The sequence below is a fragment of the Schistocerca cancellata genome, chromosome 7 (assembly GCF_023864275.1).
Source record: "Schistocerca cancellata isolate TAMUIC-IGC-003103 chromosome 7, iqSchCanc2.1, whole genome shotgun sequence".
In the NCBI taxonomy this organism is placed as follows: domain Eukaryota; kingdom Metazoa; phylum Arthropoda; class Insecta; order Orthoptera; family Acrididae; genus Schistocerca; species Schistocerca cancellata.
The window spans coordinates 400,359,949-400,374,244 of NC_064632.1; the positions used below are offsets into that span (position 1 = coordinate 400,359,949).

The window sequence follows — 14,296 nt, forward strand, 5'->3', positions numbered from 1 at the left end:
TGCTTGGGACAACAGTACATTTTCAGGCAGACAAACTTTCGAAATTACAGTAGTTACAATTTTCAACAACAGATGGCGCTGCGGTCTGGGAAACTCTATAGTACGATATTTTCCACATATCCACCATGCGTAGCAATAATATGGCGTAGTCTCTGAATGAAATTACCCGAAACCTTTGACAACGTGTCTGGCGGAATGGCTTCACATGCAGATGAGATGTACTGCTTCAGCTGTTCAATTGTTTCTGGATTCTGGCGGTACACCTGGTCTTTCAAGTGTCCCCACAGAAAGAAGTCACAGGGGTTCATGTCTGGCGAATAGGGAGGCCAATCCACGCCGCCTCCTGTATGTTTCGGATAGCCCAAAGCAATCACACGATCATCGAAATATTCATTCAGGAAATTAAAGACGTCGGCCGTGCGATGTGGCCGGGCACCATCTTGCATAAACCATGAGGTGTTCGCAGTGTCGTCTAAGGCAGTTTGTACCGCCACAAATTCACGAAGAATGTCCAGATAGCGTGATGCAGTAATCGTTTCAGATCTGAAAAATGGGCCAATGATTCCTTTGGAAGAAATGGCGGCCCAGACCAGTACTTTTTGAGGATGCAGGGACGATGGGACTGCAACATGGGGCTTTTTGGTTCCCCATATGCGCCAGTTATGTTTATTGACGAAGCCGTCCAGGTAAAAATAAGCTTCGTCAGTAAACCAAATGCTGCCCACATGCATATCGCCGTCATCAATCCTGTGCACTATATCGTTAGCGAATGTCTCTCGTGCAGCAATGGTAGCAGCGCTGAGGGGTTGCCGCGTTTGAATTTTGTATGGATAGAGGTGTAAACTCTGGCACATGAGACGATACGTGGACGTTGGCATCATTTGGACCGCAGCTGCAACACGGCGAACGGCAACCCGAGGCCGCTGTTGGATCACCTGCTGCACTAGCTGCGCGTTGCCCTCTGTGGTTGCTGTACGCGGTCGCCCTACCTTTCCAGCACGTTCATCCGTCACGTTCCCAGTCCGTTGAAATTTTTCAAACAGATCCTTTATTGTATCGCTTTTTGGTCCTTTGGTTACATTAAACCTCCGTTAAAACTTCGTCTTGTTGCAACAACACTGTGTTCTAGGCGGTGGAATTCCAACACCAGAAAAATCCTCTGTTCTAAGGAATAAACCATGTTGTCTACAGCACACTTGCATGTTGTGAACAGCACACGCTTACAGCCGAAAGACGACGTACAGAATGGCGCACCCACAGATGCGTTGTCTTCTATATCTTTCACATCACTTGCAGCGCCATCTGTTGTTGAAAATTGTAACTACTGTAATTTCGAAAGTTTGTCTGCCTGAAAATGTACTGTTGTCCCAAGCATATTGCAACAAACGGTGTATTTCTATCGCTGCTCGTTTAGTTTTTATTGCCGTTTCAAATATACCGGTCATTTTTTAAACACCCTGTATATTCCAAAGAGTTTACAAATTTTCTTGACAAGAAGAATCTTCACCAAGTTATATCATTATTTTGTAAATGAATCCAGAAATAAATTCAGATTGTGTAATTATTAACAGGAATTTTAAGTGTGCCACGTACTTTGTAATTTCAATTATTTGTAAAAGAAGAAGAATTTTAGTGGTACATACAGAGTTTGTAACAAGTTATTTCTTTTTATACATTTTAGTCCAAAAGTATAATGCATCATATACAAAATCATGTGAAATTCATTTAGTGAAACAGCTGAGGTAATATTCACCTATACAGGATCTGAAAATACTTCTTGGTATCGATTATTTCTGTTAAAGAAAGCTAATGCTAGAGGATGGTCTCCCTTTACAATATCCCCCTCACAAAATTTGAAAACAGTGTGTTTACAATATTTTGTGACAGACTCTAAGGTTTGCCAAATGGTGTACAAAATGATGCCAAAAGATAGATTAAAGATGTATAGAAGTATTCGTTACGTAATGTATTACAGAAAATATAAGAAAAATATCTACTATACAAGTCATAATCTACGCTTATATCAGGATATTGCATTAACATTTTCAGATATGTGGAGCATACTGTCACAAGACAATTGCTATAAGGTCAAAACTACAACACTGCAACACTTAACTGTAGAAACAAATACAGAAACAATGTAAATTACAAGAATTACAAATTGTAAGTTTACATCCATAAAATCACTCGTTCACATTCTTTAAAAGAAGAGAAAAAAATTCAGAGCCTAAGTGTATGATGAGTGAACCGACTCGAAAAACTCACGATGACGGGTACAGACCAGAAGAATATATTCTATCATGAATAGGAATATAGTACAAAATCAGTCAGCCACATAAACCAGAGTATTTAAGGATATGTTGATTCATGAAAGGACAAAATAACGAAAACATTTCAGGACCTAAGCTTATGATGTGGGGACCAACCTATGAATCCAGACCACACTGGGTGCAAACCAGCAAAAAATATTCCGACACAACTAAATGAAAATACACACACACATACACACACACACACACACACACACACACACACACACACACACACACGTGATGACCGCAGATACCCAAAACAGAGTTAAGCATGAATCTGTCCACAACTCAAGTTCCAATCAGATACAATATTGCAATACTCAGGACACATACAGGAAAACAGAGTCATAAATGGCTTTAAATGAGTAGATTAAGGATGAAAATCAGTGTATGAAAACAGACACGTGTACATCTTGTTATATTGTTGTACTAGTAAATGTCTTCCACACTATTTGCTAACTGTCCGTACAAACTAACCTACATACATAAAGACCTAGAAGATTCATTCACAAATTGCTACAAAAATACATACTGATTTAAAGCTACTTAATGTATTGGGAAGTCAATTCCCCTACTTCAAAAAACATATACTTATGTGAAGTAAAACAGTCTTTAACGGTCTTGGCTAACAATTTACAAATCTCAGTCACAACACTGATGTAGTTGACAGATGCTCAAGTATGTTACTCACCACCTATGGTCTCTTGTAAGTCAACTGGTCCAGCAGGGTACAGCTGTATAACAGTGTGGGAAGTGGATCCAACCACATCTCTCAGTTTCCTCCTTAGAGTTCTAATCAACACTCCAACAGTTAAGTAAGTTCCTGTCTAGTATTCACACCAAATCCCGAAACATTGTTTTGCATGCTAAATATGCTATTCAATACCTTCTTCACATCACACAAGGTATCTAATATAATATAATCTATACTCTCCATATTCATTTTTCAAAATCATTTATATGGGATTTATGACAGGTACAATTAAAAGTGTTCTCATATGAAACTTTAATAAATATGAAACTTTAATAAACAAAGTTAAATGCAACAAAAAATTGACTAATAAGGTATTACACACAGATATGCTAAGATACTATTCCTAATTTTTGCAGTATAAATTATGAACATTGCTCCATTTCAAAACCGAGCGAGGTGGCGCAGTGGTTAGCACACTGGACTCGCATTCGGGAGGACGACGGTTCAATCCCGCGTCCGGCCATCCTGATTTAGGTTTTCCGTGATTTCCCTAGATCACTTCAGGCAAATGCCGGGATGGTTCCTTCGAAAGGGCACGGCCGATTTCCTTCCCCATCCTTCCCTAATCCGAGCTTGTGCTCCGTCTCTAATGACCTCACTGTCGACGGGACGTTAAACACTAATCTCCTCCTCCTCCTCCATTTCAAAATTGCAAAAGGATCTACACACTTAGTCTCATGGCATATATGTATCAAATTCTAAAGCACAAATCTATTACCGAATATAATAGTTTAGTGTATCATAGAAATCACAGTGTCTTACATACATTCATGACAGACCAAACATAATTATATAGTATTATAAATCTAAAAACATAGTGTATATTTTCTTCTAGACTAGGGATCATTAGGTATTCATGTTCATAGGTCTTGTCCCTCATACTAAATGTTAACAGTACTTGACATTTTACATACTTGTTTTACTTACAAGTACCTCCTCTTATCTCTGCATGTGCAATGGGCATTTCCACAAAATTCCTTCTTCACTTAATCTTGTCTCTAATTTGTTCAGATATGCCACAAATTGGGCTACCTGTATTAATAAACAGCTCCCTTCCCATTGACCAATCTCAATCTTACTTTAAGGGCATCCAAAATTGGAATAATTATCTGTGTTATTAGACATTGCATGTAAAGGATCACTTTCAATTTCATCAAATGCAACATCGATACTGTTTTTGCAGGGTTTTATCAGCTTTACTGGTATCATAGCATTACTTTCATTACTCATGTTGTCAGGTAAAGATTGAACACAATGAATGGATTTCATATCACAACTAACATCACTTATTACAGGAGAAACACAAAAGATATTATTTTCAAAATTACATTTCCTACTTAGATCTTCTTTCACTTCATTCCACCAATCTGGATACAAATTTTGACTAACCACAGCTAACTTATTCCAGAATGTACATTTATTTATGTTATCATCAATCTGGTCCCCAACAAATTTCAAAAAGTTTTCACCTTTATTCTCTATGCTTACAGATAACTCACCTTTACTGTCTGGATCATTACTGTGTATGACATTAATGAAAAACTGCTTTGACTGGACTGATATTCTATGACTCTCACTTACATCATCACATACATCACTTACCCTACCTGTATTCACAAATAACTCTGAAACATTCATCATTTTCAAACTCCACATAACCTGATACTCATCATCATCATCATATTCTTCCAAAATTACTTCATCAACAGCATCATTAATAACACAAGCCTCGCCACCATAAAAGTCACACACCTTCATTCATTTGCAATAAGCTACCAGTCTCAGACTTACCAACCTCAGTTATTTCACAGCTCTCATTCACATCTACATCAAAAATACCACCTATTTCAGATCCAAAACAGTCATCACCTGTTTTACATACATCAATAGCACTGTTTTCTGACCAAGAGGAGAAATCATTAGTACATACTGCATCCAAATTTTCATTATTCTCACATTCTGGTTTGTGATTAGTACCTACATCATTATAATTAAACATAGCATTCCAAACTTTTGATCTAAACATAAATGAGAAATCAAATGAAAGTGCTGGCAGGTCGACAGACACACAAACGAACACAAACATACACACAAAATTCAAGCTTTCGCAACAAACTGTTGCCTCATCAGGAAAGAGGGAAGGAGAGGGAAAGACGAAAGGATGTGGGTTTTAAGGGAGAGGGTAAGGAGTCATTCCAGTCCCAGGAGCGGAAAGACTTACCTTAGGGGGAAAAAAGGACGGGTATACACTCGCACTCACACACATATCCATCCACACATATACAGACACAAGCAGAGTGTGAGTGTGTGTGAGTGCGAGTGTATACCCGTCCTTTTTCCCCCCTAAGGTAAGTCTTTCCGCTCCCGGGACTGGACCTCTATGTCTGCTTGTGTCTGTATATGTGTGGATGGATATGTGTGTGAGTGCGAGTGTATACCCGTCCTTTTTCCCCCCTAAGGTAAGTCTTTCCGCTCCCGGGACTGGAATGACTCCTTACCCTCTCCCTTAAAACCCACATCCTTTCGTCTTTCCCTCTCCTTCCCTCTTTCCTGGTGAGGCAACAGTTTGTTGCGAAAGCTTGAATTTTGTGTGTATGTTTGTGTTCGTTTGTGTGTCTGTCGACCTGCCAGCACTTTCATTTGGTAAGTCACATCATCTTTGTTTTTAGGTATATTTTTCCTTCGTGGAATGTTTCCTTCTATTATAAATGAGAAATCAGATATTCCTTCTGTTCAACTTCAGATACTTATGCCACATTATTAACACTGTTATTATTGTCTAATTGCAAGTGTAAATTGAGGGTCCTGTACTTATTGTGTTTCTTCTCCCCAAAACTGTGGAACTTCATAGAGGCGGACCACTGTTCCCTGAGTAGTTACCTCTATGATTGTTTCTCCTATTAAATTGCCCATGGTTATTCCCATTATTCCTTTCTGCTGATGTTCAAAGTTTCTATCTCTATTATCATTTTGACCCTGTTAGAAGTTACCATTATCTCTGTTTCTGTAGTTATTACCACTGCGATCTCTGTATTATTATCATATATAATTCTTTCTATTGCCTCATCCAGCCTGTCAACATATTGTAAAAATTATTCAAGACAACTGTCAGCTCCATATACTAAATCCCACTGCAACCTTTCTTGTAATCTCCTTTTGAGTGCATCAATCAATATCATTTCATCAAATGGTTTGTGAAAGTATGTTAATTTCTTAAGTTGATTCTTACAAAACACTTTCCAAGTACCGTCCACATTACTATAATTAGGACCATCCAGAAATTCACTTTTAATTCTCACCTGTTCAGCTTCTGACCAAAATTTATTTAAAAATCTTTTTTCGAAACTTGGATGTGTTTCCCACTGACTTAAATTTAGATTTACCCAAGACAGAGCTTCACCTTCAAGATTTATGCTAAGAAATTTAATTTTTTGATTGTCACTCATGCCTGACACAAATCTCTACAGTGGTGCAGAAAATCCACTGGATGTAAATTGTCTGATGGAAAACTTTGGATTGGAAAGGTGGACCATGCAATACCATTGTTTGAATACATATTTTGTGAATACAGTTTTCCTGAACTGCTGAATTTTTTTGATCTAAAGGATTTACATTAGTCTGCATACTGTTTTCAACATTTAATTTTTTTTATGTAACCTACTAAAGTACTGTTCCATTTTTTTCTATTATGGCCTTCTGTTCAACTCTGACACGATTAACATTTTTCTTCTGATTTGCAGACTCAGCAATAAACTCATTTTCCAAAACAATAAATTTATTTTCTAAGATAACTTTTTCATTCACATTTTTTGATCCCTCTGACAACCCATTTTTTAGCTCCTAAACCTGATTACTAAGTTGGTCTATTTGATATTGTACCCTGTCCATTTTACTGTTGTTTTCAGTTCATATTTCTGTCAATTGATCATTGACTGCACTAAATTTGCTGTAGTTATCTGTCTTCATTTCCTCTAATTTTATCAAAATCAACTGCAAAATATCAGTTTTTATTATTTATTTGCTGACTACACTTTCACTTGCTTCAAATATGCCTTGACTGAGTCCTACAGCTTTCAGTTCTACATCACTACTACCCTTGTCTCTATTCATTTTGTTAACAACCGCACAAATTAAATTCACAAATAGTTTGTACTTATCTTTCCTTTTTGATGTCCCTCAATATAGTTGTAGAGTCCTCTTTCCATTGTCAGTCATCGTTGGTAGTAACTCGTCACTATTGACCGACTTTGTTGGGCAACTCTCGGTCTTCTTCTTTAACTGGAAATCTGTGTGTGTGTTTGTGTGTTTGTGTTTGTGTGTGTGTGTGTGTGTGTGTGTGTGACTGCAAATGGTACAAATCACATTCCCTTCTTCTACTGCAACAAAACTTTGTTATTAGTCAATTGATCCCTGATGAGCCCCCAGTTATAATCTTACCCTCCCACACATCACCAATAGATTTTCAGACTCTCTATAATAACTAACTTCTATTATAAACTTCCAAAGACATAAGATGTACAAATAACTTTTTTACTTATCTTCATTTTCTCGTTGTTGGCTGCAGTTTGTCTTGTATAGGAGTAGATTCTTGAGGCTGAAAGTTTTTCACTTTATAGGTTCCAGATGACTTGATAACAGTTAAGTAAGTCTGCCAGGTTATTTCTGTTTCTATGACTTTTTTATTTTATCCCAGTCTTCTATGTCACACTGACTTTACAGTCTCCACTTTAAAACAGAAATTTACATTGTTACTGCTAAACATAAAAACACATCCAATTCCATCAGAGGCATGCCCAGCACTACTGTATTTTGTGGTACTAATTATATTCCAAACAGTTTACAAACTTTCTTGACAAAACAAGAATCTTCACCAAGTTATATCATTATCTTTGTAAATGAATCCAGAAACAAATTTAATAATTAGCATCAGGTTGTGTAATTAATAATAGAAATTTTACATGTGCCAGATATTTCATAATTTCAACTATTTCTAAAAGAAGAAGAATTTTAGCAGTACATACAGAGTTTGTAACAAGTTTATTTCTTTTTATACACTTTAGTCCAAAATATAATACATCATACACAAAATCATGTGAAATTCATTTAGTTTAACAGCTGAGGTAATGTTCACAAATACAAGATTCGAAAATACTTTTTGGTATTCATTATTTCTGTTAAAGAAAGGTAATGCTAGACAATGGTGTCCCTTTACAGAAGGCAGCAATCTGCGTTTATTTGCTGATGATGCCTTGGTGTATGGTAAAGTGTCAATGTTGAGTGACTATAGGAAGATACAAGACGACTCATAAAATTTCTAGTTGGTGTGATGAATGGCAGCAAGACCTAAATGTGGAGAAATGAATGTTAGTGCGGACAAGTAGGAAGATCAAACCTGTAATATTTAGATACAATATTACTTGCATCCTGCTTGACACAGTCAAGTCATTTAAATATCTGGGTATAGTGTTGCAAAGCAATATGAGGTGAATGTGCATGTGAGAACTGTGGTAGGAAAGGCAAATGATCAACTTTGAATTGTGGGAGAATTTTAGGAAAGAGTGGCTCACTTGTAAAGGTGACTGCATGTAGGAAGCTAGTGTGACCTATTATTGAGTACTGCTTTAGTGTTTTTGATCTGTACCAGGTCATATTGAAAGATGACATGGAAGCAATTCTGAGGCAGGCTGCTAGATTTGTTACTGGTATGTTCAAACAATATGTAAGTGTTACAGAAGTGCTTTGGAAATTCAAATGGGTATCCCTGGAGGGAAGGTGGTATTCCTTTTGAGAACCACTTCTGAGAAAATTTAAAGAACTGGCAGTTGAAACTGGCTGCCGAACAATTTTGCTGCACCAACATTGCATGTAAGGACTACGAGGAATTAGGGCTAATATGGAGGCATATAGAAAGTCACGTATTCCTAAGTCTATTTGTGAATAGTACAGGAATGGAAATGATAAGTAGCGGTACAGGCTACCCTTCACAATGCACCGTACTTGTGAAGATCTATGTACATTTAGATGAATCAATCTATCCTTCTCATCCCACCTGGCAAGCCTCCCCTGACCCACCATTCTGGGGGACTTTTTATTCATACATAAATTTCAAAAATCAATTAAGTAAAACAATTTTTGCAACAGACAAAACTTCAATATTGGTCAATTATTCCTGGATGATGCCCACACTTGTAGTCTTCCCCATTCTTCCTTCTTCCATCTATTCTCCACATTAAACAATGCCCAGTCCAAGTGACTAATAAGCAAAGTTTTTTATGAAGATATGAGAGGAGTGAAGATTACAATAAACTTTCAAGTTTACTTAGCTTGTCATGTTGAGATGGCTCCAATTCTTCTTGTCTATGGGCCTGATTCTTGAGGCTGAAAATCTAATGTCTAGTCCTATGGTTGGTTTGAACTAAATCAATTGGAAGATTGTTGTTACAGAATTTTTTACATAAATATATTTTCCACTGATTTTCTCACATTTCAGTATATCATATAGTATTTTAATTTTTCACATTAACAAAGCCAAAATTACTTTGTTCACATCTGTTATACAAAAATACATCAGATCACGTCAGAGGAAAGCTTATGACTCCTCCACTCTATGGAAATAACAATATTCCAAAGGGTTTACAATCTTTCTTATGAAATTAATTCCTAATAGTTTTTGTTTCATTATTAATTTCAATTATTATTTAATAAATGAATCTAGAAATAAACATAGTAAACAGTACAGGATTGTGTAATTACTAGCAGAAATTTTAAGTTTGCAAATACCTCATAATTTCAAATGTTTCTTAAAAAAATAATTTTAATTGTACATTCAGAACTAGTACTTATCGATTATAGCATCAAAACTAAAATATTTTGTAAAGTAATTCTTTTCATAAATTTTAACATGGAATATAACATACTTTGTATAAAACTATATGAAAGTTTTCAGAAAAGCAACTGAGATAATGCTGACCTGTCCAAAATTCGATAAATAATACTAGTATTGACAACTACTGTTGAAGAAAAGTAATGCTAGAGGAGGATTTCCTGTTACACCATCTAATCTTCTGCATGAAGTGTCTCATTTCCTAATCTGATCCCCTCAGTATCACCTGATTTAATTTGAGTACATGCCATTATTCTCATTTTGTTTTTGTTGGAATTCATCTTATATCCTCCTTTCAAGATACTATCATTCCATTCAACTGTTCTTTCAAGTTGTTTGCTGTTTCTGATAGAAGTATGATGTCATCAGCAAATCTCCAATTTTTTGTTTCTTCCCCATGGACTTTAGTTCCTACTCCAAACTTTTCTTTTGTTTCCTTTACTGCTTGCTCGGTAATCAACCACTGCTTCCCTTTCATGCCCCTCGACTCTTATAACAGTCATCTGGTTTCTGTACAAATTGTAAATAGCCTTTTGCTCTCTGTGTTTTGCCCCTGTCACCTTTAGAATTTGAGAGTATTCCAGTCAACATTGTCAAAAGCTTTCTCTAAGTCTAAATAATGCTGTAGACATAGGTTTTCCTTACCCTAACCTATCTTGAGAAGTTGCAGGGTCAGTATTGCCTACATTTCTCCAGAATATAAACTGACATTCAACAAGGTCAGCTTATACCAGTTTTTCCATCCTGCTGTAAAGGATTTATGTTAGTATTTTGCAACCATGATTTATTAAACTGAGAGTTTGGTATTTTTCACACCTCCTGTTACATCTCATCAGCTCTTACCAACTGAAATTGGGACTCATCTGGCTAGGCCACAATTTTCCAGTCATTTAGGGTCCAACTGATTTGATCGCAAGCCCAGGAGAAGCACTGCAGTTTTTGCTGTGCTGTTAGGAAAGACACTTGCATTGGTCATCTTCTGCCAAGACCCATTAAAGCCTTGTTTTGCTGCACTATCCTACCAGCCCATAGCACCTTCCTATGCCAATCTCTTTATGGGTCATGGAGACCTTTATAGCCTCCCAAAATGCCAAATCCCTAGTCTGCTTCAGGTTCATTGATGACATCCTCATGATCTGGATTCAGGGACAAGGCTCCCTGTCTCCATTCCTTCACAGCCCCAAAGTCATAGGGTCAGACTTCACCTGACCTCCTCAACCCAATGTGCTGTCTTCCTGGACATTGACCTCCTCCTCTCTAATGGCTCCATCCACACCAACAGTAACTGCATTTCAAGAGCTGTCATCACTTTCACACCATACAGCCTGACCACCTGGAGATGGCATACCTACATTGAGAAGAACTCCCTTGCCTTGTATGCTGAGAGCCTCATCAAAACCTTCTCAGACAGGCACCATCCCCCAGACATAGCCCACAAACAGATCTCCTATGACATTTCCCCTTAGACCCCGAATCCTTCCATCACACGCAAGAACCAGCCACAAAGGTGCACCCCTTCACCATCCACTATCACCTTGGACTGGAAAAAATGAACTGCATTCTTTGCCAGGGCTTTGATTATCGATCATCATGTCCTGAAATGAGGAACATCCTAACCAAGATCCTTCTTACCCCTCCTAAAGTGGTGTTCTGTCTCCCACCCAAGCTCCACAGCATCCTAATCCCTCCCTCTGCTACTCTCAGTCACCACCCTTGTATCAAGGATCATACCCCTGTGGAAGCTCCAGTTGTAAGATCTGCCCAGTCCACCCACCCAGTACATCCCATTCCAGCTCCATCACTGGTTTATTCTACCTGTCAGAGGTCAGGCCATCTATGAAAGCAGTCATGTCATGTACCATCTCTGCTGCAATCACTGGAGAGCTTATTATATAGGTATGACTACTATGACTACCAATCAGCTGGCCAGCAAGATTAATGACCACTGCCAAATTGGGACTGAGAGCGAAATAGACCATCCTTTGGCACAATACGCAGCTGTACATAACAAGCTTCTTTTCAACAACTGCTTCACTACCTGAGCCATCTGGATCCTCCCTTCCACCACCATATTTTCTGAACTGTGCAGATGGGAGTCATTGTGATAACACATTATCTGCTCTCAAAATTATATCAGCCTCAACCTACAGTAACAAACTCTCCCCACACTGTCCACCCAACAGTTTCCACAACCTCTCGCCTATCACCCCCTCCCTATTCTCATCTCCCCCCCTCCCTGTGTGCCATCCTCTGCCAATGTATCCACCCATATTTCCCCATTCCTTTCCTTTCTCGCTATGCTCCCCCCCCCCCCATCCCTTCCTTCTCCTTCTCCCCACCCCACCTCTCCTTGCCCCACAGTCTCCCAACACTGCGCTTATTGGCAGTCTGGCCCCTGAACTCTTCAACAGACAGCACACCTCTCTCCCCCAAACCATCCACTGGTAGCATTTTCCTTTCCCCACTTCCTCCAGATTGCTGCTTTCAACACTGTTACCATTTTCCCTTCCCCGCCCCCTCCAGACTGCTGCTTTCATTTCACATGACAACTGCATCCTGATCCAAGTTGCCAGAGATGGTGGTCACTTTTACATGAGATGTTCTTTGCTTGTGTGAATGAATGTGAGTATGTTTCTCTTTCTATTTCTGATGGAGGCTGTGGCTAAAAGTTACTATGTAAGTGTCTTTTACATGTACCTGTCTGCAGCTTACAGTATCATCTTTACAGTAAGTAGCAACCTATTGTTTCCTTACTTTGCTGCTATTCCAGCCTGGAGTTTCCATTATTTAAAGTCGTGATTACTGTAATTGAATGTCCACCTCCATAGCTGAGGGGTCACCTTAGACAGATGCTGTACAGAGGACTTGACTTTAATTCCCAGTACAGCTAAGATTTTTTCCTTGGTTGCATGTCAAGTGCAGGGTGCAATTGATGATGCCAATTGAGGAGCTACCTGAGTGAGAAATACTGGCTCCAACATCTGGAAAGCTGGTAAAACAGCCAGGAGATCAGTGTCCTAACCACATGCTCCTCCATATTGCATCTACATTATTTGCATGGCAGAGAATGGCATGGTGGCCAGCCAGCATCCCTTGGGCCTTCAGGGACTGGATGAGGAGCTTGTTTTACATGAAATCTTTTATCCCCTTATGTAGAGTGAACATCCATATGAAATCTGCTACAAGCAGAAACTGAAAATAAAGTAAAAAATAGTAAATATACTCACCATATTTGTCAAAGAATCTTCATGGTGCACTTTGTACACTCCATGTAAACTAAATAACAATATTTCCATTTATTTTCAGTCATTTGTCTGAACAATTTTCTCATTTGCACTCCTCTATCTCTACAGCACTTGATGAAAAGGAGCAAACTGGTTCAGATGAGCTCACACAGCATTGAGAATGAAAGAAGAAAGAATAGAGGAAGAGATAAATAATTATCATCAGCAAGTATTTCCATGACCCAATATATGTCAACCAATTTTCATTCACACTGCTTCAGAATTATGTTTCAACAGTGAAACAAAGTATCTTGTATCAGCAGTATTATGAATCCTCCATGTCAACTGTATCAGCAAGATGCCTCCATCAAAGCTTTACATGTAGTGATACATATATTTTTACACAAATGAAGTATGAAGTTTGTATATGCCTTTTCTGTACTATATGGACCTCCAATGAATAACTTATTTTTATAGCAATGTGCCTGCTACACACTGCAGCTGTTAAGCTAGTGTAGTTGGATGACCAATATATGACTGAAAAACAGTACAAAAATTTAAATCCATAATTTCCTATAGACTGCAGTGTGATGTAAAATATCTATGTGTGAATACAAAATACATATTTTTGTTAACATGAAATTAAAAAATATGTATTTTCTTACTTTAATTTAAATTTATTTTATTATCTGATGTTCTTTATGCAAACTGTAGAAAAAAAGTTAACTTTTTCACTTTGTATAATGGTTAAAATAACTTATTGATGTAATAATCATATAAAATATATGTGAATTACTACCTGTATTGATAGTGACTTATTCTTCCATTTGTGTGACCTTTAACTTTATTTTAATAGTGTGATATCTGTTGTTCAATTGTTTCACACATAGCACCCTATAACTGACAACTTGTTATTTATTTAATAGGTGGATTTGATGTCAATATATCCATTTCTACATTAAATAATGTCACATACAGTTCAAATTACAAATGGTAATGTGTAATAGGGCCATCAATATAAAACAGAGATTATACACCAGAGTTTATATTAGGCAAGAAAACCTCTTATGGACACTAAAAGTTGAAGGTATTTCAAAACTGATGAGTATAAATTTAAATATGT

At 37.6% G+C, this 14,296-nt stretch overlaps 1 protein-coding gene across 1 annotated transcript in view; it reads left to right on the top strand.

The window, feature by feature from the left end:
• LOC126092792 (neural-cadherin-like) overlaps positions 1 to 13,715 on the top strand; it is a 329,734-nt gene extending 316,019 nt beyond the window's left edge. The window contains exon 25 of the mRNA XM_049908520.1: positions 13,303 to 13,715. The gene's annotated coding sequence lies outside the window, so the exon portion shown is untranslated. The remainder of the gene's footprint in view (positions 1 to 13,302) is intronic.
• Positions 13,716 to 14,296: the final 581 nt, after the last annotated feature.